The sequence below is a fragment of the Peromyscus maniculatus genome, chromosome 2 (genome assembly GCF_049852395.1).
Source record: "Peromyscus maniculatus bairdii isolate BWxNUB_F1_BW_parent chromosome 2, HU_Pman_BW_mat_3.1, whole genome shotgun sequence".
Taxonomy (NCBI): Eukaryota; Metazoa; Chordata; class Mammalia; order Rodentia; family Cricetidae; genus Peromyscus; species Peromyscus maniculatus.
In genome coordinates, this window is record NC_134853.1 from 121,427,717 (window position 1) to 121,455,316 (window position 27,600).

Here is a 27,600-nt window from a genome sequence, read left to right on the forward strand (position 1 = left end):
GGGGGGAAGAGAGAGGAATGAAGAAATGATAGATAGAAAGATAGGAGGTGATAAGAAAGACACAGGATAGCTTCGGGAGGGCCCGGGGGTCAATACCCTGTTGCCTCAAGGTTTATCCCAAATGACTTTTTGTACAATGTCAAGGGGCAGGGCAAAAGACACTCCCCCCCCCCCAATCAAGATCAAAGCACAATGCACAGCCAAGGGTAGACCCTTCAAAACACCTGGTAAACATGCCCGTGGCCAAATCACCCCATTATGTAGCCCTGTGAGTTAAGTTCTCACTAGACAGCCTCTGTGGACCCCCACATTAGAGCTTAACAAATGTTTGTTTGCTCATTCGTCCACAGAGGTGGTCACACAGAACCAAACAATGAGGAAGGAACCGTGTTATGAATTTACACAAGCATTATCTCACGCAATCCTTAAAGTGATTCTTCATGGTGAGCATTATTAATTATCCCTATAGTTTTCAGGAGCACTGCCCTCATGTCCATGTCAGAGTTGAGGAGGAGGAGTATGGGCTTGAACCCAGTTTTCATTTTCCAATTACTGTTCGTGAGAGGCTATTCTACTATGTAGAAATATTTCTAGGGAATATATATATTTTTTTTTATGGAGAGCCTTTTCTCTGGTTGGTTTTATGGAGCCATTCTTTTTCATATCTAAAATCCTTCCTTCCCAGGAAACAAAACCACATACTGGGCCAACAGAAATAGAAAACAGAGCATCGGCATTAACTACACAGTGGAGCCACATGAGCCCATTTCCATTCTGATATTCTGATTTTTGTACTTGGAGAGGGATGCGATTTGGGAGCAAGTAACTTAAGGCCTAATTTTGTCATGTAAATTTGGGGTACTATTACAGGTTGAGCTCATCTGAAAACCCAAAATGTCCCAAGACCCAAAACATTTTGAATCTTTGACATACATGATACTACACGTAGAAAATTCCACACCTGAACTCCTGTGATGGATTACTGTAACAATACAAATACACTAAAAGTATTTTATAAAACTACCTCGGGCTTTGTGTGTGAGACATAAATGATTTTATGTTTAGACTTGGGTTCCAGCCCAAAAACACTTCTGATCCTAAGAACTTGACATAAGCGACACCAGCCTGTAGTAGCTAGGTTTTGGAGTATCACAGCTAGAAATGGCGTGAAGACCTTGCTGGGCCTGAGACTCAAGGGTGCTCAATAAACACTCGCTGCTGTCATTGTTAGTAAAAAAGATGACATCTCATCCATACAGTATTTATTGCACTTTATCCTAGCTAAAAAGCTGATAAATGATGTTTTTTTTTTCTTTTTGAAGTTGGATGGTGGCAGCTAGGGATCATAGCCAAGGCCTCACACATGCGGTCCCAGCCCCAACATTTGTTTTTTTTTTTTTTTTAGTGCGTACTATATGATCCGCACTTTTCAGTCCTGTTAATTCATCACATCAAACCATGTAGAAATTCCTTTCCCCAGGGACCTGCATTCCAGTCACATTCCATCCGGCAATATACAGCACAGACACAGGGAAGTAAATTACATGTTGGAGGGTGGATTGTGCTATTAAACCAAAAGAAGCGGAGGAAGGCCACAGGAAAGAGAACGGGATTGCTGTGGGAAGATGGCAAAGGGAGGCTTTGGGGTGGTAGTTAAAGAGGATGTTCATGGGAGGCCTCATGGAGAAGATGATATCTGAGTAAATAAAAGAGAGAGGAGAGACTGTGACCTGTGTGTCAGTTTGTTCCTGGGTCCAGCCTGACAAGATGAGGAGGGATAGCCCCGTTGCAGGAGGAAGACAGGAAGGATCAGGAGGGTCTCAGAGGCCACTGCCAGAGTAACTGGGAACTGTGGGAGATCTTGAGCAGGTGACATCAACTTTAGAGTTAAATTGGCAGCTTTGCATCGCCAGGAGAGATCTAGATAGGATTGCTCCTTCACCTGGCTGGGCTTGTTTCTCCTGTTAATTTATTAACTTTTTGCACTTTGAAAAAATGTGTTTTGGGGGAGGGGATAGGGAGGTCTATTCCACCACCCTGGGGTAGCTGTCTTGCCTTCAATGTGCCATTGATTGAACGCGGGAGTCCTGTGGCTGCCGGGGTTGTATTCCTTGGGAAACAAAGAAGATGATTAGATCTGAAGAGAGAAGGGTGGTGGACCCCCGTGGTGGCGCAGCTTGCCCTCCCTTTTGAACAGGACTTGATCTCTCGCAGGCTTCCCGGACTGAGCCAGGGCGCCTTTGTAGATCCTGGGAGGTGTTGGCTTGGTTCAGTGTTTCTCAATGTTTGTATCTTCTTACAGGAAGGAGGATTCATTATGCGGCAGGGGGAAGAGCTTAAGTGGGGTCATCTGTCAGCCCCTGACTCCGGCTTGGCTTCTCCTGCCAAGATAGCTGAGCGGCACACCCCCTGGGCGGGAGGCACTTGTGTGCTGTGTCTCCTGGGCTAGATCAGTGGCCCTGAACCTGATGTCTACGGCCAGGATGGACTTCCACTGTCTGGTTTGTGTCCTGTCTTTTCAACCGACTTAACTGGATGCCTGCTTTTTAAATGACTCCTCATCAGGGCTGTGAAGTTAGGGTGATATCTGGAGGCATGGAGAAGGTCTCATAGGAGGCGGCGTTGCTACGTGGGTGAGCGCAGAGCATTTAGACCAGGGCCAGCCTGGCTAAAGGCACCTGGGACTTTGTCACATCTGCCCCAACTCCCAAGTTTTCTCATGGTTAGTTCCCACTCACAAGAGTGGGAAGAAATGATGTTAACAACTGACTAGTTTTCTGATTATTGGGAACTGAATCTCTGGAGACATATTTTTTTTTCAGATTGGACAAAGACTGGAATGGTTTTTGTTTAGCCTTTTGTCAAGGACATGGCCATACCCATCTCCTGGCTGCCCTGGGAGTTGGAACTCTTAGCTTCCTATTGTCTCTAAGACCCTAGAGAGAGGTAAGAGTCATAGATAAGGGCCTCGGAGATAGTGTAGGGCCTTTAGTAAACACCTATGTTTGCCCTGGCTTTCTCCTCCAGCCTGTGCCTTTTAACATATAATATAGTCCAACCAGCCTGTCTGGTAGCTTTGTGGGCATCTTTGGGTCCCTCACAGCGCCCATCTTTCCCCCATTTGAGATAGGGACCTCTGAACTGTGGTAAAAGTCGTAGTCGACAGGCTACTCATTAGCAGGAGCTGTGGGTCTTTTTGTTTTGAAATCTCATTAGCCCCTTGTTACCCATTTGATAACAAAGACTTAAAGGAATTTTGCTAAGAAATCTCTGGCAGACATAGCTTCTTGGGCCTGAATGATAAACTTTCTGCCTTCAGCAATGGAAATGTGGGAGAGTTCCAGACGCTAAATAAACGATCTGGCTTGGGGCCAGCAGGTTAAGGCATGTTGGAACCGTTTGATTGAGGCTCAGCCAGGGTCTGCAGCAGGAGAGTCACATTAAATACCCGAAGGAAGTCTGAATGCAGAAATGGAAACACATGGAGCACCTTGCAAACATTATCCATCCGCTCCAGGCCGCGGTTCCCTTATCTCCAGAGTGAAGGGCTGGGCAGAGTCGGCAACAGGAGCTCGTTATTTTATTCCGATACTTTAAAAACATACCTACCCCGCTGTCTGTAAGTCTGAGTTAACTTTTCCTTCTAGCAGCCTGCTAACCATCAGTCAACTCTTCCAACTAGTTTTCGAGTCAACCAACATTACAATAGTAAGTTAGCAGAATTCCAGGCCCAAACCCAGATCTTGATGTTTTAGATTAATCTTACAAAGACTAATAATAATCTTATATATTATAATGAAACAAGCAAGATAATATAATATATTATGCAATAAAATGATATAATAATCTGGATCATTTTTTTTCTTTATTGTCACCAAAAGCTCACAATCATTACCACCTGTTGTAAACCTCCGTCCTCTCATTAGGTATAACTCTCAGAGGTTTGGGGAGCCAGTTTTGATGGCAACCAAATGATTTGGAGTTTGAGTGAGGTTTAGCTACTGTCCCACAGCCTTGCCACCTGGGTATGACTCAAGCCAGCCAGAGACCTGTTTCTGCTATCCTCCCAGATTTTGATTTACGGCCGTATCTCAGCAAGGGAGCACGGGGTGGTTCCTGGGAGTCACCTCTGTGCTTGGTAGAGCCCCAGCTGTATTTTCCAGTTGCCCTGGTCACCGCTTTATCTGAACAGCTTTCCTCACAGACACGCTGGCAGCCCAGAGGACACTTCCACTATCCTTAATAGCACTTAACAACTGGAACCCTTCCAACCTAACTGGACTCGAGGCCTCTTAGGAGACAAAGCTATCAGGCTGCACCTGATTCCCACCAAGGGTGGGGGGCCGGTCAAATGCGCTGACCACTTGTCGCATCTCCAGTGGATCTTCCGTTTCACCAGAGCTGGCAAATGAACTGGGAGCCACACGGGCAGAAATCCACTTCTGACATTCAGCTCGCGAATTGGCAATGGCTGTGGTTGTGGCTGAGCATGGGTAAAGGAAACATTACGGTGCCTCTTTCTGGAGTGTGGCCCTCATGCTTGGAACATGAACTGCCCACCGTCACAGAGCACTGACTGCAATGCCGACCCCATTTGAGTTGTCTGGCCCTGTAAACTCATGTGTGATGAGACATGGCCTTCAGAGAGTCATCTGGGTTAATTAGGCACCCCACCACTGCCTCTGGAGCCCCCTTGTAGCAACCACTCCTAATGGCACTCGATGGGAACGGATTCAGAAGCGATTTGCCCCAGTTCTTATGTTCAGAAAGCATTTCTCGGAAAGGTGATCAGGCCCGGTGGAGAAAGGTGCTTGTCACGCAAGCCTGGAATGTGGAAGGTGAGAAATGACACGATAAAATTGTCCTCTGGCTTCCATGTGTGTGGTGTGGCTGGCACACATGTACGGCCCTACACATGCATCATACACAGAGACACACGTAATAATAAGCAAGTGACCTTCACTTTTCTATATTCTGATCTACCTCTTGTCACTAAATGTGAAGTCATGTCACCATTCACTGAGCACGCTTTTTGTCTGCTAGAACTTGACACGCATTGGTTCTTCTTCCCTTCTTATCCATCCCGGGAAGTGGAGACTCCGCTCCGTTTCCTAGATGAGAAGAGTGTGGCCGAGAGAAATGTGATGGAGCCCGTACTTAAGCGTAGGTCCATCTCTGCAGGGAAGGCTCTCCTTCAATGCTGCATTTGTTTTCTCTTGCTCCACAAAAAATTACCACCAACTAGAGGGCTTAAAACAACCCGGACTTACAATGTTCTTTAGAGTTTATTTACAGCAGAAATCTAGGTATGGTGTGGCGGGATTTTCCGTGCAGGGTCTCACTGGAAATGAAATCTTGGTGGAGGTTGGAGCTTCAGTATCCAGGCAGGCTTGGAGTAGTCCTCTTCCAGGCTCACTGGCTGTAGATAGGATTTTTACCCAGACAGTTCTAGAATGTTTTTCCATGTCTCTTCTCGCTAGAATAGAGGCACTGTTCTCAGTTCCCAGAGCCTGGTCATTCCTGCTATATGGCTTCTAAGGATACATCAGAAACTGTTACCCTCTTAGAGGCTAGCTGGTGTGTGTGTGTGTGTGTGTGTGTGTGTGTGTGTGTGTGTGTGTGTTTGTTTGTGTGTGTGTGTGTGTGTGTGTGTGTGCGTGTGCGCGCGCGCGCGCGCGCGCGCTTCTACTCTGGCACTATACATAGAGACTAGATTCTGCTTCTAAAGGCTCCTGTGATTAGCTAGGCCTTTAGAAAGCCAGCTGTGCCCTATGTCATACCCTAAAGATACCACACGTGCCTCCAATCCCAGCACTCAGGAGTCAAGAGTCACAGGATTGTGAGTTTGAGACCAGCCTGGGGTACATATGAAATTCAAAACCAGCCTGGACTAACTAGTAAGACTCTGTGCTCCACCCCCATCTCCTCCTGCCCCCATCTCCAAAAAAAAAAAAAAAAGGTTACAATCCCAATCCTGGAGATTATGTGCCTGCATGAACAGGCACTGGGAACCCAGAGTTCATCCTATAAACTGTCTGTCCAACCCTCCTCAGAAGTTTTGACTCTGGAGTCAAGAGGAATGTATGGAGTACTACCCAAGGCTAGTGTCGCTGAGAAGGCTTCTAATGACAAAAGATAGTGGGACCAATATAAAAGGATTCAAAACCAGAAAACTTTGTGCTTCACCATTTTGCCAACGGCTGACTCCCCCCCCCCCCCCCTCCCCGCCCCAAACCACCTTGTAGTAGCCACCTTTAGAGCATGGTTTAGGCAAGGACCAAGTGAGTCTTCTTGGGAGGGAAGGGCTTCATTTCTTACTTCCATCATGTGGGGTTTGTTTTTCCCGGTGCTCAGTAAGAGCTCGAAGGCTTAACAGTGCAGGCATGACTGGTGTTTGAGAGCACCAGGCAGTGAGTAACTTTCTCTCACAAGGTCGGCAGCATTGCCTGATGAATATGATTGAGTGACCTGAGGACTGGTTGATAACATGACTTGTTCTTCCCTATGGTTTGTATTTGACCTTAGAGACCTGCTATTTAAAAAATTTTTATTATTATTATTATTATTATTATTATTATTATTATTAGTGTATCTGTGTGAATGAATACCATGTGTATGCAGGTACCTGTGGACACCAGAGGAGGGCGTCAGATCCCCTGGAGCTGGGGTCCCAGCCAGCTGTGAGTTTCTGACATTGAGCTCTAGCGCACTGGAAGAGCAGCATGTGCTCCTAACCTCAGAGCCATCTCTCCAACACTAGCTCACCTTTGTTTTTAAGATAACTTCTTAAAAAAAATCAGTCACTGTCAGTTGTGTAGACCTGACAATTTAGAAAATGCCTTCCTGAAGCCATTTTCCTGACTTTAGTTGCGTTATGATGCAGTGGAACACACAAATCTTCAACGTACAGCTTGATGCATTATAAATGCATCTATTTTAATACCAGTGGGATTTCTAGCACATTGGAAGGCTCCTGGTCATATCCCAGATAATCCCTCCTCCTACAGGTACCACCTTCACAGAAAGAAAAGGGAAAATGAGGAAGGAGGGCCTGTGAGTTGTTATCCGCAATGTCAGGAGAGCCCTGATTCTTCCTTCTTAGAAACATGTGCCTTGGACCTCAGGCCTCATGATAACTCATTCCAGAAACACTGGGCACCAGGACCATTTCTTCTGCAGAGATCTGAAGTACCTGGTGCTGATTGTGCCCTCCAGGGTTTTGTAGCTGTGGCCACAGGTCACTTGGAGGCTATGTTGAGTACGGTCATATATAAGTGACTCCCAGAGGAGACTTGGGTGCAGGTGAGGAGCACAGTGTCTCCTCTCTGGTGGTCAGGTAGACAAAGGCTGAAGTGCTCTTGGATGCTTTTCTCCTTCAGAGGCATTCTGAAGAAGAACATTCTGGTGCTGCCCTTTTAACTGGCCTTAGAGCTGGTGAAAACCACCACCATCTTCAAGCTACTGATCTCTCATCCTGCTGCATGCTTGACCACCACCCAGAAAGTCTGGTCAAGCACAGCATTCCACCTGAGAGCTGCGGGCTGTTTTAAAAAACCTGTATGTGGATTTTTCTAGACGTTGGGCGGCTTTCTTAAGGTACATTCACATACCATACAGTTTGTCCATCCACACTAAATATTTCAGTGGTTTTTAGTATAGTGAAGACACGGGGACTAACATGTCAGTCAATTTTAGACATGTCCCCTTAACTTCAAAAGGAAACACTACAATTTACCCATCACCTCCACCTCTTCCACTTCCTTCTGTCAAAACCAACCAGGAATCTATTCTCTGTCTCTAGAGATTTCCCTGTTCTGAACACCCCCTTTGAATAGTCATATCGGCGGGGTCTTTCGTATCTGACTTCTTTAACTTAGCCTAATATTTTCAAGGCATTTCTCATGGCACAGCATAGATCAATGCTTAATTCCCCTTTATCACTGACCCCATTATATACCCTTACCACATTTCATTTATCCATTGTTCTATGAATGAATATTCCAGTTCTTTCCACCTGGGACTCTTGGGACGAAGGTTACTTAGCACTTGTAGACGTCTTCTTTTTTGTAGACACATGTTTTCATTTCTCATGAGCATACGCTTGTGAGTGGCTGAGTCATGTGGTAACCATTTACCTCTGAGGCACAGTCAGACTTCTCCACAGTGGGCACACCACTTTTGTTCTAGTTTGATTTCTATTGCTGTGATAAACACCATGACCGTACAGCTTGCGGGAGGGAAAGGTTTATTTCAGCTACAGTCCATCATCAAGGGCAGCCGGCGCAGGAAGCCGGAGGCAGGACCTAAAGCAGAGACCGTGGAGAACACTGTGGGCTTCCTCCCAGGCTCACATTCCACCCATCTCTCTCTCTTACGCGGCAGCACAGACCCACCTGCTTAGGGGTGACACTGCCTACTCTTTAACATCAGTTAGCAATCAAGGAAATGCTCCAGAGATCTTCCACAAGGCCTATCTGATGGCCCTCAAGTGAGGGTCCTTCCCTCTTCCCAGGCGACCCTAATATGCGTCATGTTGACAGATGAAACTATGACAGTTTTACATTCCCACAGTGTATAAGGGTTCTGACTCCACACCAGTACTTGTTATCTACTGTTTTAGTCTAACCATTCTTGTGGTGGTGATATTAGTAGCTCATTATGGATTTGATTTTCATTTAAGACTGGTGGTGGTGAGCATATATTTTCTTATGTCTATTGGCTGTTTGTATGCTTTCCCTGAAGAAAGGGGTGTATGCGTATCTTTTTGAAATGGTTTTTATTTTCATTATTTTTGATTACGTTATGAGAGGGTATAGGTGTGTATGTGAGTATGTATGTGTATGTGAGAGGCCAGAGGTGGTGGATCCCACTGGAGCTGGGGTCACAGGCAGTTGGGAACCAAACTCGAGTCCCCTGCAAAATCATTCTCCGCTCTTAACCACTGAGCCGTCCTCCCACCCCACCTTTTGTTTACTTTCAGTTACCTTTTATTGTGTAGTTGTCAGATTCTCATATATGCCCGTCTAAGTCCTTTGTCTGATGGGCCTAAGTGCCTTCTCTCATTCTGTAAGTTGCTCCTTCACTGTCTTGATGGTTGTTTTGAAGCACAAGAGCTTTAGACATTTGGATACAGTGTGTTATGCTTGTTTTTGTCGCTGCTCATGCTGTTTGTGTCCGAAATAGTGTGTGTGTGTGTGTGTGTGTGTGTGTGTGTGTGTGTGTGTGTGTGTAAATATCAACCAAGGCCAGAGTGGTGTGTGTGTGTGTGTGTGTGTGTGTGTGTGTGTGTGTGTAAATATCAACCAAGGCCAGAGTGGTTGTGTGTGTGTGAATATCAACCAAGGCCAGAGTGGTGTGTGTGTGTGGGGGGGGGTGTGAATTTGAAAACATCAGAAATCATCTCTAGATTGGTCCATGGAGGTTGAACTGGATCCTTTTCCGGTCACGACTGTGCTGTTTGTAGAAGACTTTCATATGCCTCTTTCCATGCTCTTCTTTCTAATGGCCACGAGCCTTAGTAAATACAGTATATGAGCCTCTTTACCCAGGTACACATCTGTTACATAGAACTCTGTAGTCAGGTGACTAAAGCTTTCAGAACAATGTTGAACTGAAAAATTTGTAGAAAAAAGACACCATGTGGAAACGATTCTTCTTTTATTCTTGGTTTTGCTAGTATAATGCAACCTGAGCACCCCAGCTCCTCCTGATGGTGAAACTTTGTGATGTAGATGGTGCCAGGCTCACTTCTTTTTCTTTCTTTCTTTTTTTTTTAACCTTTCTCCATGACCAGATCTGTGCTTCTTTCCCTGAGAGGTAGCTGGAAGCAGCTCTCAATGATCACACTGTGGGTGAAAAATGTGAATAAATTTTGTCTGTGAATAAATATTGATTTCTGTGCAGATAACTTCTACGTGAAAAGATTCTCACCTGTTTTTGGAAGTGAAGCCGATCTATTGTGTGGTTGTTTGTTTGTTTGTTTTATGTCAGCTCCACATCTGTTTTTATGCAACTTGGCTTAAGATCATGGCTTGAACCATGATCTGTGCAACGTTACCTAAATTACTGGTTTGTTCTGTGCCTTCGCTTTTCTTTGCTCCCGGGATGTGGGTAAGAATAGTAAAATATCTGTCGGTGAATTTTGTAAACGTCCTTTCAAATACTGCAATTGCTCTGTGTCACTCGTTGAGTTCATATGAGTTGGTGATGGCTAGCAGGATGTTAGCATGAGCCAAGGAGGAGTTCCAGAAAAGGACTGATCAGATGGTGAATTACAAACCAAGGGGAAGGGAGGAGGCTTTACCCTTGGGGTATGTTTTCTTTTCTTTGTCCATGCTGCCTCTCCCCTCAGCTCATTATGTAGGCACTGTTGCCCCTGGCTGGGGTCAAGCAATCTTCCTGCCTTGGCCTTCAAGTAATTGGGACTCCAGCCATCATGCATGCAGCTCCTTGCAATAATTCGGATAATCCCTGTAAATTCCAGAGTAACTCTGAACACAAAGATGGCGTTGGTGACGGGTGGTGGGGCAGGGAAGGGGGTGAGAAGCTACTCACTTTGGTTTTTGTGCCTTCTGTGTTCCTGGCCTTCTGCTTTGTGTATTTTCTTAACATCATAATCCCATAAGCAGCAGACACCTTGTCCTTTTTCTTATGGGAAGAAACTCAGCGAGCGTCACCAAGTAACCAGGCTGGAATAGCACTCCTAGAAAGTGAAAGTAAAGATTTAGACTTGACCGGGCTGAAGAGATGGCTCAGCAGTTAAGAGCACTTTGCTGCTCCTGCATAGGACCCAAGTTCAGTTTCTAGCACCCACATCAGGTGGCTGTAACTTCAGCACTAGGAAATCCGATCTCCTCTTTTGGCCACTGTGGACCAATGCACAGAAGTCTCTCTCTCTCTCTCTCTCTCTCTCTCTCTCTCTCTCTCTCTCTCTCTCTCTCTCTCTCTCTCTCTCTCTCACACACACACACACACACACACACACACACACACACACACACACACACGTCTTAAAGCTTTTGAGAGGTAAAAGCCTTCACTACATCTTGGTAAATTCACAGCTATTCTTCTCCCGACTGTGTATGGTCTCACCGTTCATTCTCTTGTGTCAGAATGTCAATCTATATATAACTTTGTGTTCCAGTTCCTACCTCTCCTGAAGCTCCTGTATCCTAGACAAGATGCTTGGCATTAGTCCTGCCAAGAATGGCATTGAGAAATTCAGTATTCAAGGTCAGAAACAGAAACAGGAAATATGATTCCTCCCAGGTTTTAAAATGACAGCAATGGTGAAGAATTTCCTGGCGATTAACATATAGTCCAAGAAAGTTGACTTAATTACCGAAGATTTTAAGCAAACCCCAGAGACACTCTCTTTCTTCCCCATATGGCCACTGGCATATTGGATACTCCAAAGCTCTCCAAAGCAAAACCAGTTTTGCCTCACAGGTTCTCCATGCTGCTGACCTAACTCTTCATCCAGGTTCCTTTTCTGCTACATTGTATCACTGATCAGATACTGTAAGTAGCTTGAGTGCTTAACCCTTTAGAGGTATTATTCTCCAGTTTCAGATGTAGGGCAGGCTTGAACAGGTGCTCGCTGGTATTTCAGAACCTCCCAAATATAAAAGTCATCCCCAGTCCACCGGTCCCAGTGTACGGTGTGCTCTGATTAACTAGCTTTGCTCGGGACACTTGCAGTTCCTGTAGGTAGTGTCAGCACTAGATTCCTGTGACTCCCTGTGAAGCTATGGGTGAGGCAGGCCAGCCAGAGAAGGAACCCCTGCAAGGGAGATCAGTGGCTACTGCTAATTGTTTTTTTCTTTTTTGAGACAGGGTTTCTTTGTAGCCCTGGCTGTCATGGAATTCATTCTGTAGATCAGGCTGGCCTGGAACTCACAGAGATCAGCCTGCCTCTGCCTCCCACGGGCTGGGATTAAAAGTGAGTGCCATCACCGCCCGGCTGACCACTGCTAATTTTATTACCATCCCAGAAATGATAGGTGAGGATGAAGGCTCAGGAATGCATGCAACAATGTTTGTTTGTTTGTTTGTTTGTTTGTGTATGAGTTTATTCTTAAAACTGAAGATCCAAGAGCTAGAAAGCACTGAGTCTGCATCTCTGCATTAGGTGCCGTGAGGACCAAATTAAAACCTGCCTCAGCCTTGTGTGGTTAGATGTATGCACTGTGGGCTAACTTCCTGATGCTTATGTTCTGAAGATGGGAACTTGAGTCTCAGCTCAACTCACTCTGAACAAGTCACAAAGCCCCAAGTGTGAGAGCTGGTGGCTGTCCACTCCATGGACTGGCCATGTAGACATCAGGTGCCGCCTGTGAGCCTCCTCATTTTAAGACTTTCTGTGTGGTGGGGTGACAGAGTCCCACTTCATGCTGTTTGACCTCTCTGCTTCCTTTTCTTTTCATTCACCTTTTGTTTATGAAAAACCATGGAATCAATGATTCATATCTATACAAACCTATCCAGCCATGAAGACTACAAGTACCTCAAAAAAAAAAAAAAAGTTGGAGAAAGAGACAAATAAAAAGTAGTTAATAAGAAAACAACATTATTCCCAGAAGAAAAGAAGGCTCTAGCTTGCCATGACTTGCTTTGGAATCTCTTCGAAGTCCTAAGCAGCCTGGCTCTACTGTGACAGGGTTTCTTTCGGGTTCAAGTTTAAAGAGGCTGTGTGTGAGGGGTGTTGGAAAAAGAAGCAATTAGGTTAAAGTTTCAAAATTGATTAAGTGAAGCAATGTCCGGGCCCTGTAATGTACAGAAAGCTCTCCACGTTTTTTTTTTTTTTTTCAGATAAGTCAGCGACTTTCTTTTCCCTGTAAGTGTGCTGAGCCCTCTCTGTGGGGTGCTTTGGCTCCTGCTGAGAGTGTTTTCCCCATGTTTCCTCCATCTCTGGTCCCTCTTCCCCCTTGCATTTAGCCAGAGGGCCATGAGTGCATTAACCAATGGCCGCTTTCCAGGCATCCTGTCAACTTTCAGTCTGTAGCACACTGTCCCTCGTCAGTAAGCCTGCCTGACTTGTGTGTGTGTGTGTGTGTGTGTGTGTGTGTGTGTGTGTGTGTGTGTGTATGATGTGTGTGCATGCACGTGTGTGTGTGTGTGATGTGTGTGCGTGTGTGTGATATGTGTGATATGTGTGTATGATGTGTGTGCATGCACGTGTGTGTGTGATGTGTATGCATGTGTGTGTGATATGTATGATGTGTGTGTGGTGTGTGTGGGAGGTGTGGGAGGGGTGGGCTGAGTGAGTTGGAGACAGTTTTGTGTTATGAGGACAGCTTTGGTAAAACTAGCAAGAAAAATAGCTGATTCTTATCAAACGTATGACTGCCAAAACTAGGGGGCAGAGCAGGGCAGGTGCAGACATCTTACTGCAGGAGATGGGTGTTGTTTCCCTGCACACCTTTTTTTTTTTTTTTTTTTTTTGCCCCTGTGAACACCGTCATAGGTCAGGGTAGCCCACATTGCTCTCTCTGAGTGTAACCCAGATGACAACTGTCCCCTTTTGGCATTTTCAAAGAACATTACTTACACTGTGTCACAAAAACATGTGAAGCCATTGCATTGACTTTGATTTAAACAATCACCACCAAATTGCACATCATGCCCTGGCCTGAAGTGAGGTGAGAAGCCTTTATCCTTGTAGAGGCCTTACAATGTGAGCACATGTCTTGTGTGTATCCTGGGTACCCATAGTCCTACTGGGAAACCATTTTGTGTATTAACTCTTTTCTCAGGCTTTAGGATTTATCGTATGAACTGACCTTTGCCAGTGCCTCACTGGTGTTCTAGATCTTGGAGATTTTCTTTTCTCCCTCTGTTCTAATCCCTTTATCATCAGGGGTTAAAACTGGTTTCTTTTGCCTCTGTTTAAAAGTAGATTTTCCTTCCATATACAGTATCGAAATGACTGCCCAACCCTATGAATGCTGTGTTTCTGCTGGCGATGGTCACGCATGCTGAGGCAGAGGCAAGGGATCTTGAGATCAGCCTGGTCTACAGAGTGAGTTCTAGGTCAGCCAGGGCTACACAGAGGAACCCTGTCTTAAGGGAAACAAAAAGTTGTGCTTCACTTTGAATGACAGTGGTTAGCAAGTCCTGATGGATGGATGGATACTTGCCACCCTTTGTTGATACTCTGATGTTAAAAGGGCTTTCTGAGGCCCCTTCTTAATTGGGGTCTACCAGGAGCTGTGTTTCCAGCTGTCACTTTGTATTGCTAAGCTGCCCAGCAATTGCTTGCGGACTCTCACTGACTTACCACACTCATCCTGTATGCTAATGTATGCCACACAATACAGGATGAATTCTGTCTGGAAGGGGGGGGGGGGTTGAAGGCTTTATCTCCATTTATAATGTGAGCAACACTACTTTAGAATCCTGCAATACTTAATAAGCCTGGTATTTAAAATTAAATCTCTTACATGGTCTAATTATGTAGATCGATATTATCTCAATGTCCTAATGTGAGTTAAGTTTAAAGACTCCACCCCACTCCCATTTCTGAAGGGAGGTCCAGTTAATTTCCTGCAAATGAAGAAGTATTTTTGGAAGACTAGGTTGACATTTAGCATTCTGGTTTGAAAACCCTCTGACTATTAAATATTTAATGTGCTGCAAAGCATTCTTAAAAATTAAATATGAATGAGTTTTAGAAAAACCTTGCAGTGATATAAAAATTGAGATTTTTTTTTTTCCCTGCTCCCCATTTCAAGTATGTCTGCCCTGGGAATCTTAATTATTTTTAATGAAGGTGCCATGTATTTGATCACCAGGGGGACAACCTAAAAAATCACAAAGTTAACATAAAGAGGATCCTTCCGAAAACCATCACAGTGGAGATTTACTTGGCATAGATGATTAGTTCTGTGTCTAGAGGTTAGTTATTCCTTTCTTTTTTATTTAAAGTTGAGAGTAAAATGAAGGATCAGAAAAAGGAAGCTGTGTTCGGAAGACAATTGTCTGTCTGTTGCTTCCCTAAAAGTGTTGCTTTCATTTATAGGCTTGTGAGATTTAGTCTATTAAAACTTTTTTTGTGCGCTCTCTCCAAAAGAACATTAGCATTATCCAAGAACAGCCTTGTTGACCCTGAGTTTTGTGCACATTTTTTTCTTTTAAAAATATTCTAGTAACTGATAACATTCCTCTAGTGACACTGGAATTAAGTAGAAAATTCTTAAATTTGTATTACGAAGTTGACATCTGAAAAAAAACATACCTATGTTTTCTTATCATACTTTCCTAATTTTCACTGGATGTAGTCCATTGATGTTGCATAATGTCTTAAGTATGTGTTGTGAGATGGGAAAATGGAATTTGAATTCATGAGACCATAGTCTGATATTTGCTTTTATAAAAGGGCGTAAGTTGCATAGTGTTTCAAAAATGCACCATGTTAAATTCTATCAATTTTTCTTGAGAAACTCCCTTTCTAAAAGAAATGGCTTAGTACCTTGTACCTTGTTAGTCAGGAAAGGATAGAGTGACTTTCATAATGTGCTCTAAATTTCTTTTTCTGCCTTGGCAGATTAAAGAGAACATTGATTCACTCTCTCATTTCTTCCATTTTTGACTAGGTAAAACTAACACACGCAAAATGGAACCTGCCATTGATGGTCCAGTTTTGAGATGTTTCTGGAATTTTCCATACATTTCTCAATAACCAGGGAGCCTGAAGCATCCCTTGCATCTTTTCTTCTAGCTCTGGACCCATCACCTCAATTTAGCCCACTAACATACACCCTCACACGCACAACGCTCTGGGCTTCATTACATTAGAAACAGTAAAGTTATCATATAGTGAACACATAACGTGTTAGTTACTGTGATAGATAATTTATCTTATTGATGGGAATGAGCCTTGTAGGAAATTGGGGGGAAGGAGGGAAGGGGCATTGAGAGCCTTTGGCCCTGGTATCCACAATGACAACTCAATTATTGCAAGTTGGCCTGACTTCTGTGTGTTGTTGGCAAGTGACTCAGCTGCATCCCAGATCAGACAGATTCATTCAGCTTCTCTGGACATTGCTTTCAAGCCTTCCAAATTTTGATTCTAGATAGGCCATCGCTTTGCCTGAATCCACATGTTCATCCTTTCCATTGTTTATGAGTAGTAAAAGTTAGCTACAACAAAACATACAAAAGATGCTTTCAAGAGTGACAGGGATGCTCTGCTGTTAGGATCATTTGGTGTCTCTGGACCTATACAGAGCCTGGCAGCAAAAGTCAGATGCCCTCCGTGGTCAGAACTTGATAGCATGCAACTAATTAATCCCCCACCCCACCCCCACCCACCAACTGAAAATTACCTACAGCATTTTATTCTGGGTTGGTTTGTTTATTGATTGAATGGTTGGTTGGTTGGTTGGTTGTTCAAGATGGGCTTTCTCTATGTAGCCCTGGCTGTCCTGGAATGCACTCTGTGGACCAGGCTGGCCTCAATCGCAGAGACCCCACCTACCCTACCTCCCGAGTGCTGGGATGAAAGGTGTGCACTGCTGTGCCCAGTTTACCCTGTGTTTTAATGTTAAGAACACCAGATACTTGCTTCAGTGCTGATTCCCTGGGCATGAACATGTAGCATTACCTGGGTCCATTTATCATTCTCTGTCTCAGTGAGGAATAGCAACCTTTCCATTGGCTTGAGAATCAAAACCATTGTCAAGATCTTAGAAATCCTTGATTCATGGTGGTGGTGGTGAGGAGGGTTAGAGAAAGACAAGACTTAAAAATAGCAAAGCTGTAAAGTGAGGTAAACCTTTATTTACCTGCTCAGGGTGAAGATGCTGAGGAAGTTATTCTTGTTGTTTATTCTGGTTTTGCCATTATTGATGAATTATTCTGATGTGGTTAATTGAAAACAACTTCTCTCTCTCTCTCTCTCTCTCTCTCTCTCTCTCTCTCTCTCTCTCTCTCTCTCTCTCTCTCTCTCTCTCTCTGTGTGTGTGTGTGTGTGTGTGTGTGTGTGTGTGTGTGTGTAGGGAATTAAAATGAAAACTTTATTGCCATATACTAAATTTAGCCCATCCTGTAATACAACATGTCCGTTTGTTGCTTGGAATGCATCTGTGCTGGCCCCATTCCTCAAGTTTGGAATTGAAGCCTCTGTGATGGTCATGTCATCCTCTTTTCCTGCCTGCCAAAGCCCTCCGTGGAAGCACGTGCCAAAGGTCAGCAGATCAGCCAGCTGCAGGGAACCAGCTCCCCTGTGGTTAGATGCAGTCTGTTTCCCCTCTGCTAACCTTAAAATGCACTCCAGTTACCTTTGGAGTGCTTATGGGGTCTTCCAGGATCCTCGGTTATTATGGGGTCTTCCAGGATCCTCGGTTATTACTTCAACTTGAAGATATGTGGAAAGTTGGCATCAAGGCGAAGACTGAACTTGAGTGAAATCTCTAAACTCTTGACGATGGCAAGTAACTCCATGCTGTCCCTTTGATTTGTGTGCATGTGTGTGTGTGTGTGTGTGTGTGAGAGAGAGAGAGAGAGAGAGAGAGAGAGAGAGAGAGAGAGAGAGAGAGAGAGAGAGAGAGAGAGAGAGAACACGTTGAAGAGAACCTTCTTGGGGAAGGTTAACAAGGTCAACAAGGAATTGAACTCTGACAAAATTGTATTGACAAAGATGTGTGTAGAGCATCCTCAGCTCATTAATGTGCTCCGTACTGCCTCTTGTCCCTCTGTCATCCAAACTCAGACAAGGGCTTGCCATACCTGCCCAGACTGGGGATTCTATTCTCTACAGGGCCTGTTTTGGCAAGTGTTACTGGCCACATTCTCTGGCTAGGACACCTCCCATCTGGTGTTTATCGTCAGGTAAATGCCACCTCAGTGTCAGAGATTTCTTTCTGTGTCTTTTAGGACTTCCAAGATTTTATAGGAGGGTGTTTAGTTTTGTAAACAAATAATTGCAGCATGTTTTAAGTGTTAGGGTAGAAGACAAAAGGAAGTTCTCAAGGCCTTCTCCAGCTGCTTGAGAGACTCAAGGACCTTGATCCCCGAGTTTATGGCTTTGACTTTTGGAAGTCTGCTCTTGTATGAGGAGCGTCTTCTCCCTGCTGATACTGGATGTGAGGCAATGGAGGTTTGTCATGCATTTGCCCGTTCTTAGTCTTCTCATTTTGGTGGTGGTGGGGGGCAGTTTGAGACAGTGTTTCTCTGTGTAGACATGACTGTCCTGGATCTCACTCTGTAGACCAGGCTGGCCTTGAGCTCACTGAGATCCACCTGCCTCTGCCTCCCAAGTGCTTGGATTAAAGGTGTGTGCCACCACCGCCCGGCTGTCTTCTCATTTGTAAAAAAGGTATGAACCCAAACCTCTGCCAGTGACATTACAAATGAGAGTGGCCTTTCCTTTTTCCCTCCCTTATTTCATCTTTAAACTTGAACTTGGAGATGCAATTGGAGAGTGGTTTCTGTGGTGACCGAAGATTTAGAAAATGGCCCTCCTTCTCATATAGATGACACTTCTGGGGATTCACAATACAAATGTCACTTTGAAAAGTTCCCTGGTATAGGACTTCCCAAATTGGTTAGTAGGCCACCAGGGTGCCTTGGTGACTCCTGCAAAAGCTGGCCTTCCCTGGGCCTGTGGCCCAATTTGAACTAATGGTGGAGCAGGGAGGGCAAGGAGTCAGCATTTTTATATAGCAAACCAACCCAAGATTCCTTGCATGTTAGAGTATGAAGGACAGTTAGCGGCAGAAACCAACATGAATGCAGTATGCAGTGCATATTGAGTACTGTGGCTTCCCTGCAGCATTCTTCCCTGATAACTAAGCCTCACAGTGGAAACAAAGTAGATACTGAAATAATTCCATAAAGTCAGCCACTTAAAGTGGACCCAATGGTTTGTACAAATATTTCCAGGATTGTGCAAATGATCTAATTTTATAGGACTTCAGCGGCATAAAAAGAAATGCTGGTCCCATTAGCAGTCACTTCCCAAAGAAAGTGTCTGGGAGTTAGTTCAGTAGCAGCCATATGGATTGCTTGTCTCTCACTAGGTGGTTCTCAGACTCAGGCTCAAAGCAAATCTTGGGTTTGGTTGTATAAAATGCTGACCTATGGCTTCCGTCTCCATAGACATCAGTCCAGTGTGGTCCCCGGGTCTAGAGGAGACCTGGTTATACAAGAACCATCAAAGTGGTCCTAAGAGATGTGTCTGCTAAACACTGAAGAACCCTATGTAAGACAAATTGCTAAACAGTCTTATTAATTAAAAAACAAAAACAAAAACCCAGAGCCAGATATTGGAGTAAAAACTGAGAGGTCAGGGAAGCAGAAGGAATCCAGCCACGTTCTTACCACTAGAAATCCTCAGCCAAAGAGAGAGCTACTTCCTGTATACTCACGCCTGTATGCCTTTCTGTCCCTGCCCTCTTACTTTCTCTCTGCGCCCAGCTACATCACTGTCTGTCTGTCTGTACAGACCTCCAGACCTCCATGGTTAGTGCTGGGATTAAAGGCGTGTGCCACCATGCCTGGCTCTATTCCCAGTGTGGCCTTGAACTCACAGAGATCAGGATGATTCTCTGCCTCCTGAATGCTAGGATTAAAGGCGTGTGCCACATTACCTGACTTCTATGTTTACTATAGTGGCTGGCCTTTTCCTCTGATCCTCAGATAAGCTTTATTGGGATGCAAAAAATATCACCACAGTCCTATACCAGGAAGCCTTTCCAATAGAAAGGAAAGCAGAGGTGCTGGGCATTTAAGCACATGTCTTCAGTGGCCCAGTAAGAGCATACCAGGATCCAGAGTCTAGCCTCCTCACTTCCAGAACCCATGCATAGTCTACCATACCATCTCCTTTCCAAGAACTCGTGCCAAATTCAATATTTACTTGGTGGGGAGAATAATTTGACGTTCTGGTTTCTTCTTGTTCAGGAGTTTTAGATAATTTCCCTTCCTGTTCCAACTGGCATTGTGGAGTAAATAAATATGGTTTCGTTTTGAATTTGGTTCGCAGTACAGCCAGGTTTTTCTAATTACATGAGAAATTAGCATGGTATAAAATTGAGTACTGGCATGCTGAAAGCTAGGGAAAGACTGGGTTCTGTGCGCTTGGTGACTTCACATAGCTTCACATATGTTCACATGTCTTCCTCCTATGTCAAATGAGTTTGTCATACCACAGCTTATGTTTAGTCATTAAACATTCGTTCAATATGTATTAGTGATTTCCCAAATGCTGATTATTCAGAGAGATTAGCAACAATCTTAATATTGCCATGCTTAGCTGGACCCTCCCTGATCTAGGCAATGGATCCCTTAATGCCGGCTGCACACCTAGAAGGCTACTCTGACTAAACTGCCCCACTTCTGTGGGTTTGGGGGTCTTCTACTTAAGTCCGCACTGGGTTTAAATAATTTCCTCTCAAATAGTTGCAGTCTGGATTATTCCAAAGCCCAGATCTTGGTTCCCATGTTAGACAGCCTGTGTGGGTGAATAGGAATTGGTTTTGCCCTCTTTCAGGGTCACTGCTAATGCTCGTTAAGAAATAATGTGCAAGAAAATGTCAAAGTAAAGATCTCGTGGCTTTCACACCAGGTGGAGTTAAGATTTTACTCTGCTTGGGTGGACCTGGGAAGTCATCTCAGATAGCTCAGATACCTCCTGCCAAGGATCCTGCTTGTGGAGTAGCTGGTTGGGGGTGGGGTGGGGGTGGGGCTAGGGGTGGGGATGGGAAGAGTCTCTTCTCCCACGGTCACCATTTTGATTGGCATGTGCAGGTGGACCACTCACCCCTCTCAGTACCAGGGCAGGAGCCTTGTTCCTTGAGAGTACTAGCTCGGGAGAGATCAACACCTCTGGAGGGATGACCCAAAGGCCGTGTCCCTTCCTGACCTCTTGGTGGGAGTGTCCAAAGCTCTGGGTTATGATAAACCAGAGCCTGAGTTGCTTTCCAGTCAGTAGCTCTCCTCCGGGCACTTAACCGTCAAAGTGTAGAAATCACTGCACCGGGAAGGGCCCCGATTACAAGCAGGTTTCCGAATGAAGAAATAAGGCAGTTTGCTGAGGCTAGGATTCAGCCTTCTGAAGACCTTTGAGCTGCTGCTGTCACAACCGATTGTGGCTTTCAAAGCCGTTTACTGAAAATGTGTTTTTGTGAAGTGCCTCATCTCTTTGGAATGACAATTTGGGAAAGTTCCAAATGTTGGAATTGGAGCCTGGGTAATCTCAAATGACTTCTATTTCTGAGAATCTTTTTTTTTTTTTGGGGGGGGGGGGGCTGGCCTTGAACTCACAGAGATCCGCCTGCCTCTGCCTCCTGAGTTTTAAAGACTTTTAAAAAGTTACTATTTATTGAGCTCTTACTGTATGTGAGAGATAAATCCATCAATCTCCGTAGGTAAGAGCAGTCCTCACCTCTGCTTCATGAGCGTGGAACTAGGCGGATCTGAATGGTCTGTAACCAGGGCCTTCTAGGGGGCCACCACAGAATCCCACCACCCTCTATCCACCTCTGTTTTGAACCCTACCGTCTGGAAGAAATGTTCTTTCCATAATTTATTTATTCATGAAAATTATATCATAAATCTGAGCCCAGAAAGCCATCATTCAGCCAAGATGTTAGTTAATAATTATTGCTGACAATTGTAGCGTAGAGCTTGGACAGGCAAGAGCAGATACTATGGCATTTGTTATGTGTGGCACACGTACCCTGGCTGTGGGAGCCTGAAGAACAAATCCTGGGGGGTGGGGGGGAGGGGAGCATAGGAGGCGTGTATGTCATCATATTGGCATCACATTCATTCATTCATGGTCACTGCTTTGACTCACACCTTTGAGTTTCACTTTAAACTCAACATGTGTGAGAATTATTCTCCATTCAAATCTTCATCTTAAAATATTCGTCGCCTTCATACCTGGCCACTCCCCTGGCAACGAAGTGCAGAGATGTATTTATGATTTTTTTTTTAAATCAGTTAAAGCCAGGTGTGTTGGGACATGCCTATAGTTCCAACACTTGCGAGGCAGAGGCTGGAGGTTTTGGAGTTCAAGGCTAGTCTTGAGTTTCATGGTGAGATCCTGTCTCAAAAAAATGAAGGTCTAGGCTGGAGAGATGGCTCAGTGGTTAAAAGCACTGGCCGCTCTTTCAGGGGACCCAGATTTGATTCCCAGTACCCACATGGCAGCTCACTACCGTCTATAACTCCAGTCCCAGGGGATCTGCGACCCTCTTCTCACCTCCTTAGGTACCAGGCACATATGTGGTGCACATACTTATATGCAGGCAACACACACACACACACACACACACACACACACACACACACACACACACACGGGGGGGGGGATAAAAATAAATCTTTTTAAAATAAAAAAAAATGAAGGATGGGAGATGTAGCTCAATGGTTAGAGCACTTGCCTAACATGCTCACATTCCTGGGTTTAATCCCCAGCACAGGAAGCAGGGTGGTAGTGGTGCAGAATTCATAAGCAAGTGGCATTTCCTGAAAGATTTTCATAACAGGAAGACTGGGCTCACAAGTCTCAGTTGGAATTTCAATAAAATTCCAGTGTGGATGTAGTGTGGACATTTTAGACTCCTAGTATTTTGTAGACTCTTAACTCGGCTTCTCGTTTTAATGAATTTCTTGAGACAGTCTCGCTGAGTAGCCCAGGTGGCCTTGAACTCCCATCTTCCTGCTTCAGCCTTCCAGGGGCTGGGATTGCAGATATGCGCCACTACTCCCTGAAACTCAGCCCAGGGAGGTGAAGTTACTGTCCTGACCATAGGGCTAGTGTGGCCAGAGCTGCGCGCCGTCGCTGTTCTTTGGTTTTGTGTGAGTTTTGCATGAAGACTGCGTTGGAAGAGCATCTCTTTAGCCGCCTTCTTCTGAGACAAGGTCTCACCTCGGTAGCCTAAGCTTGCCTGGAACCCATTTCCCTGCTGCTTCGTTCTTCTGAGTGTTAGGAATGGCTTCCTGTACCACCGCAGCCAGCCTAAAGCATCTATTTACATAACGTATGGACCAGAATCACATGTGTAAGAATTTTCCTTTTGGATACTATCGTACTGAACATTGGAAAAGTACATAAAGAGCACAGTATTCGGGGCTGGCAAGATGGCTCAGTGGATAAAGGTACTTCTGATCATGTCTAAAGACCTGAGTTCAATTCCCAGGGCCCACACGGTGGGAGACGAAACTAACCCCAGAAAGTTGTCCAACTCTGACTTCCACATATGTGCGTGCACACACAGAAATAAATAAGTGACTTTTTTTTTTGATTGAAAGAAAGCTCATATTCATGTCATAATGCAGCATTGCAACTTTGTTTAAATTCCAGCAGTTGTTTTCTGTTACTTGAAACATTTTTTTAAACCGCTGTTGCTCAGTCTCTTTTCCATAATGTAACCTTTTGCGAGAGCTGTACAGATAGCGAAACTACTAAGGCAGGTCCCTTAGAGGGCCATATAATCTTACAGAGGAGATGAGGCACTTGGGAAGCTACAGATCCAGGTTCTTAAGCTCACTAGCAGATGAGTCAGATCACTTGATTCCTGGAGTCGTCGCAGCCCCTGGGGATGCTAACCCTGGGGTTTCTAAATGGACCATATGTGTTTTGTTTTTTATGAGACAATGCATGATCAGCTTCAGGAAGTGGATCTCTGGCTCGAAGCATGTGGACTGTAAGGATTCTTAAAACACCCATTTCAACCCCAACCCCACCCCCACTCCCAGTTAAAATCCTTTTTACAACCCTTAATTCTTGTCAAATACACATTGGTTGGACTACCCACTGAAAAACCTCACTAAGGCCGATTTATTTCCAAAATTTCCAGCTCTTCTTCCTGCCTTGTAGACCTTCCGGTCTGTCTTTTCTGTTCCATTTAATTGGGTTTCATTTCCAATCCAACCTGTGAAATGGGACTTGTTGTTGCTATATATGTCTCTGGTCATAATCGTTGGCTCTGGGGCCTCTTTCTAGAACTAGAACATAAGCCTTCCTAGGGCAGAAGCACTGTCCTGATCTCTGAATACAGGCCCACGATTATCCAGTCCTTTAGAAGAGTTTCCTTGAGGCCAAGAGGCCTGAAATGTAGAATGTACACAGGGGATGTTCTGGCATCCCTAGGGTCAGAGACAGCTCCCTGCCTAAAAGGGGGGCTTAGTAAACGTTTTCTTTGGTGATTCCTACTATGTGACAGACCTTCTCAGCAAATGTTCAGAAATGATTTTTTTCTTAAGCTCCTTTTCCTCTTTCCCTATTTAAATACCATACCCAAGTCAAGCCACCACGTGGTTTCCTTCAGGGATCTTCCCCCTGTGAAGTCCAGCAGCACACAGAGCCTGTGACAAGCAGCCAGAGCCACCATCTGTGTGGTATTGCTCCCCTCGACTTTAAATTAAATTCCCTTCACAGTGAGTGTATGAGCTCCTTGACCGAGCAGGGACCCGACCCTGACCCCGCCCAATGACTTCTGACTCTTCCAAAAGGACTTGGTTGGCTAGAATTTATTTGGTTAAAAGGACTTGGTTGGGTAGGATTTGGTTAAAAAGACTTGGTTGGCTAGGATTTGGTTCTAAGTCGTCCGGAAGGCCAAGTGCTTCCCATTATCCTTAATGGAAACCTATGCATTTATGGTTTGGTTTGGTTTTTCACATTCAGAATACTCAATATGGAAGGTTTATGAAATATTAAAATGCTACCCTCAAGAATAAACATGTGGTTATTAACTACCCTCCCCTTTCAAGGTGAAGCAAAATGGAGCTGTAGGGGTTATGGCTGGGGAAACTGGGGGAGGGGATGGGAAGCAGGGGGGTGGAAATTTGGCACCTTTGCAGAGCATTTGGGCAACTCCACTTCCGTCATGCACACTGTCGTGAAGATTACTTACAGCAAGTTACAGTGACCGCAGGCTGAATCTTTTCAACACATGGACTGGACTTGATTTGCTCTCCTTTATTCCCTGTGAAAGCCAAAACAAAAACAACAACAACAAAAACCCAGTAACCCCTCTGGAACCTGTATTGCACTCAAGGAAGTGTTTCCCTTTGTTCTCTGGGTAGTTCACCCACAAGCTCTCTCTGGGTTTTGAATGCTCCAGTAGGAAATCAAGAGATCACAACTAGAAATTTTGCTGGCTGAGATTGCTTTATAGTGTCTCTGCTAAATCAGAGTGCCTGCAGTTTTCTTTTTCCCTGTAATTCCTTTTGAGGGATAGAGTGGCCCCAAACAGGCAGCCCTTTGTGAAGGTGACACTTATCCCCAACTTGTGAATCGGCCACATAAGTTACTATTCAGAGTTCATGTTGGTTTGAAGGGTTTGAAAGCGAAAGACCATCAGACCAAGGAATTCATAATTTGTGTGGTCCACCGTGGTGGTGGTGGTGGTGGTGGTGGTGGTGGTGGTGGTGGTGGTGGTGGTGGTGGTGGTGTGTGTTAGAGCTGAGCTTAAAGGTACTGGAAGAAAAAGAAATTGAGGTTCAAGGACTATGTTGGTAGACTACCCAAAGAGTTTACAGGTTTTTGGGACAATAAGGGTTTTGTTTTTTTTTTTTTTTTAATCTTAAAGATAAAAAGATATCTTCTTTTTTGCTAGCTGGATGAACAAACAACCAAAATACAGTAACCATCTGTGTGGTTTAATAAAATAGATTAACAGGGACACGAATCATTTATGCTCACCATGTGTACTCTGGTGTGGCCAGGAGTCACGGCCTAAACTAATTTCTAGAGAATTACAACAAGCTTTGGAGTTGGACCCTCAAGAACCCTGGAAGGAAATGAAGGAGAATATAAACAACACTAGTTTTCCCTGGGCAGTCAGACGGATTTCTTTCTTTCTCTCCTAAGTATTTTCAAATTTTCTATAGGAAACGTATTACTTGAATTGTAACTTGGCAACAGAAATAATACAGAAAGGCGCGGTCTCCATCACCTCCCTATTCTACCGAGGGTATGTGGGCTTGAATGGGTGGATAGCTCCCAAGGAGGTCTTTGCTTTACAGCTGTCATGGGATAACTGCCAGTCAGAGAATATCTAATGTTTTGAGAAGATTAAGTACAGTAGGATCGATGGCTAGTAGCAGAAAGGTTAACACGATGGTGAGCACAACATAGTCACAATACTTGGAGTGCTCCCCAAGTTCGTTTTCGTCTGGAGCTAGAAGAGTTCATCGATGTGAGGTGCCAGCCCTTGGCAGACTGTAAGCATCACCCAAGCATTAGCCATGATCATTGTTTATAGTAGCTTTGAAAGCAAACAGGTCTGTCTGCTGGGCTGTACCTGGGGTGTAGCTGCGTTGCGCAGGGTTGGGAGTGGTGTCGCTCATTACTTTGGTTTTAGATTCTCCAGTCAAAGTCTCTTCCTCCAACAGTCTTGAGTAACTAGGCCTTCCCCTTTGTTAGGAAACCGGTGCAGCGTTGTCCGTCTCCTGCCAGGCACTGTGGTGTTTAGGATCTAGTTTTTATGGCAAGGGTCAGGTGTGAACCTGTGTTTTCTTTTCTCCCCCACACACTCTTAACTGCGATGATCTAGTGTAGGTGAGTTTTTTGGTAGGTGCTGGTTGAATCTCTGAATGCATCCTGCTTTGAGTTTAGCTTGTCTTTGGGGGGGGGCGGGGAGAATGTGTATTTTTCTTTGCTACAAAGGAAATATGAGAAGGGAGGGAGGAGGAAAGACCATACATGCAAATCTGCCAGTCACCCACAAGCCCTGCTCTAGTGTGCTCGGTGCTTCAGTTTCCCACAAGTCATCTCTTTTGCATGGACTTTGGAATAAGTCTTGCTTTGCAGCCAGATTTGACCACACGGTTTCCTGATGGTCAATGTGAGGCGAGTTAAAGCTCAGAACCTTAGTGTCTTCATCTATTAAAAAAAAAAAATGAGGAAACAGTACAGGAAAAGCTGGGGCCCTTGAATGGCAAAGGATTTCTCTCTCACCTGTGTGAGTATAATTTAGGGGGCTAGAGTATGGGGCAAAGCAGCTATCAGAGCCACCCAAAGACAGTGGCTTCCCAGTCCTTTGTATCCCAAACTCCTAGAATGAATTTCACGCATAGTAGAAGAGTACCTTTAGAATAGGGTTTTATTGTGACATTATAGGCAAGCACTTAACAGACAAGAAGCAGTAGAGTTCCTGTATAGAGTGGGTCTCAAGAGATTGCTAGTCCAGGGGCTTTCGATGAGTCTTTTGGCAGAAACTGGGGTGAGATGATGAATTGATCGGTCCCGTCACCCCACCCACAGGACGTCCAAGTGCCTCTCAGATTTGGTCATGTCCTGGCGTATAGCTTCCAGGCAATGGCTTTCATCTAGGTGGCGTAAAAGGAGAATAAAGGCAACAAGAAGGCAGAGCAGGAACCAGAGCCCCCTTCTGGAATACTTGGCTTCCAGCCAGGACTGAACCGAGGAATTTCTGGCTTCTGGCAAAGGACGAGAGTCAGAACTGGAGGTCCTGACCAGTTTCTGTTTCCTGTTGTCACTCTGGAGGGTGTGGTAAACGTTGGGAATATTTTGAAATTATGTGTTGTAAAATACCTGAATGCACTCCGGTCCCTGGTTGTATGGATGGTAACATTGTCTGTAGCACACCTACACACACAGAATGATGCTATTGGTTTAAATGCTGT

The 27,600-nt window shown here is 44.8% G+C and overlaps 1 protein-coding gene and 1 long non-coding RNA gene across 2 annotated transcripts in view; one reads left to right on the forward strand and one right to left on the reverse strand.

The window, feature by feature from the left end:
- Positions 1 to 27,600, forward strand: part of Cachd1 (cache domain containing 1) — a 230,744-nt gene that overhangs the window by 47,335 nt on the left and 155,809 nt on the right. The window lies entirely within an intron of this gene.
- Positions 9,641 to 11,615, reverse strand: LOC143271909 (uncharacterized). Its single transcript, XR_013049240.1, has 3 exons — positions 11,342 to 11,615; positions 10,555 to 10,702; positions 9,641 to 9,845 (listed from the first exon to the last, which is right to left on the reverse strand). It is a non-coding gene; the product is annotated as an uncharacterized LOC143271909 (long non-coding RNA).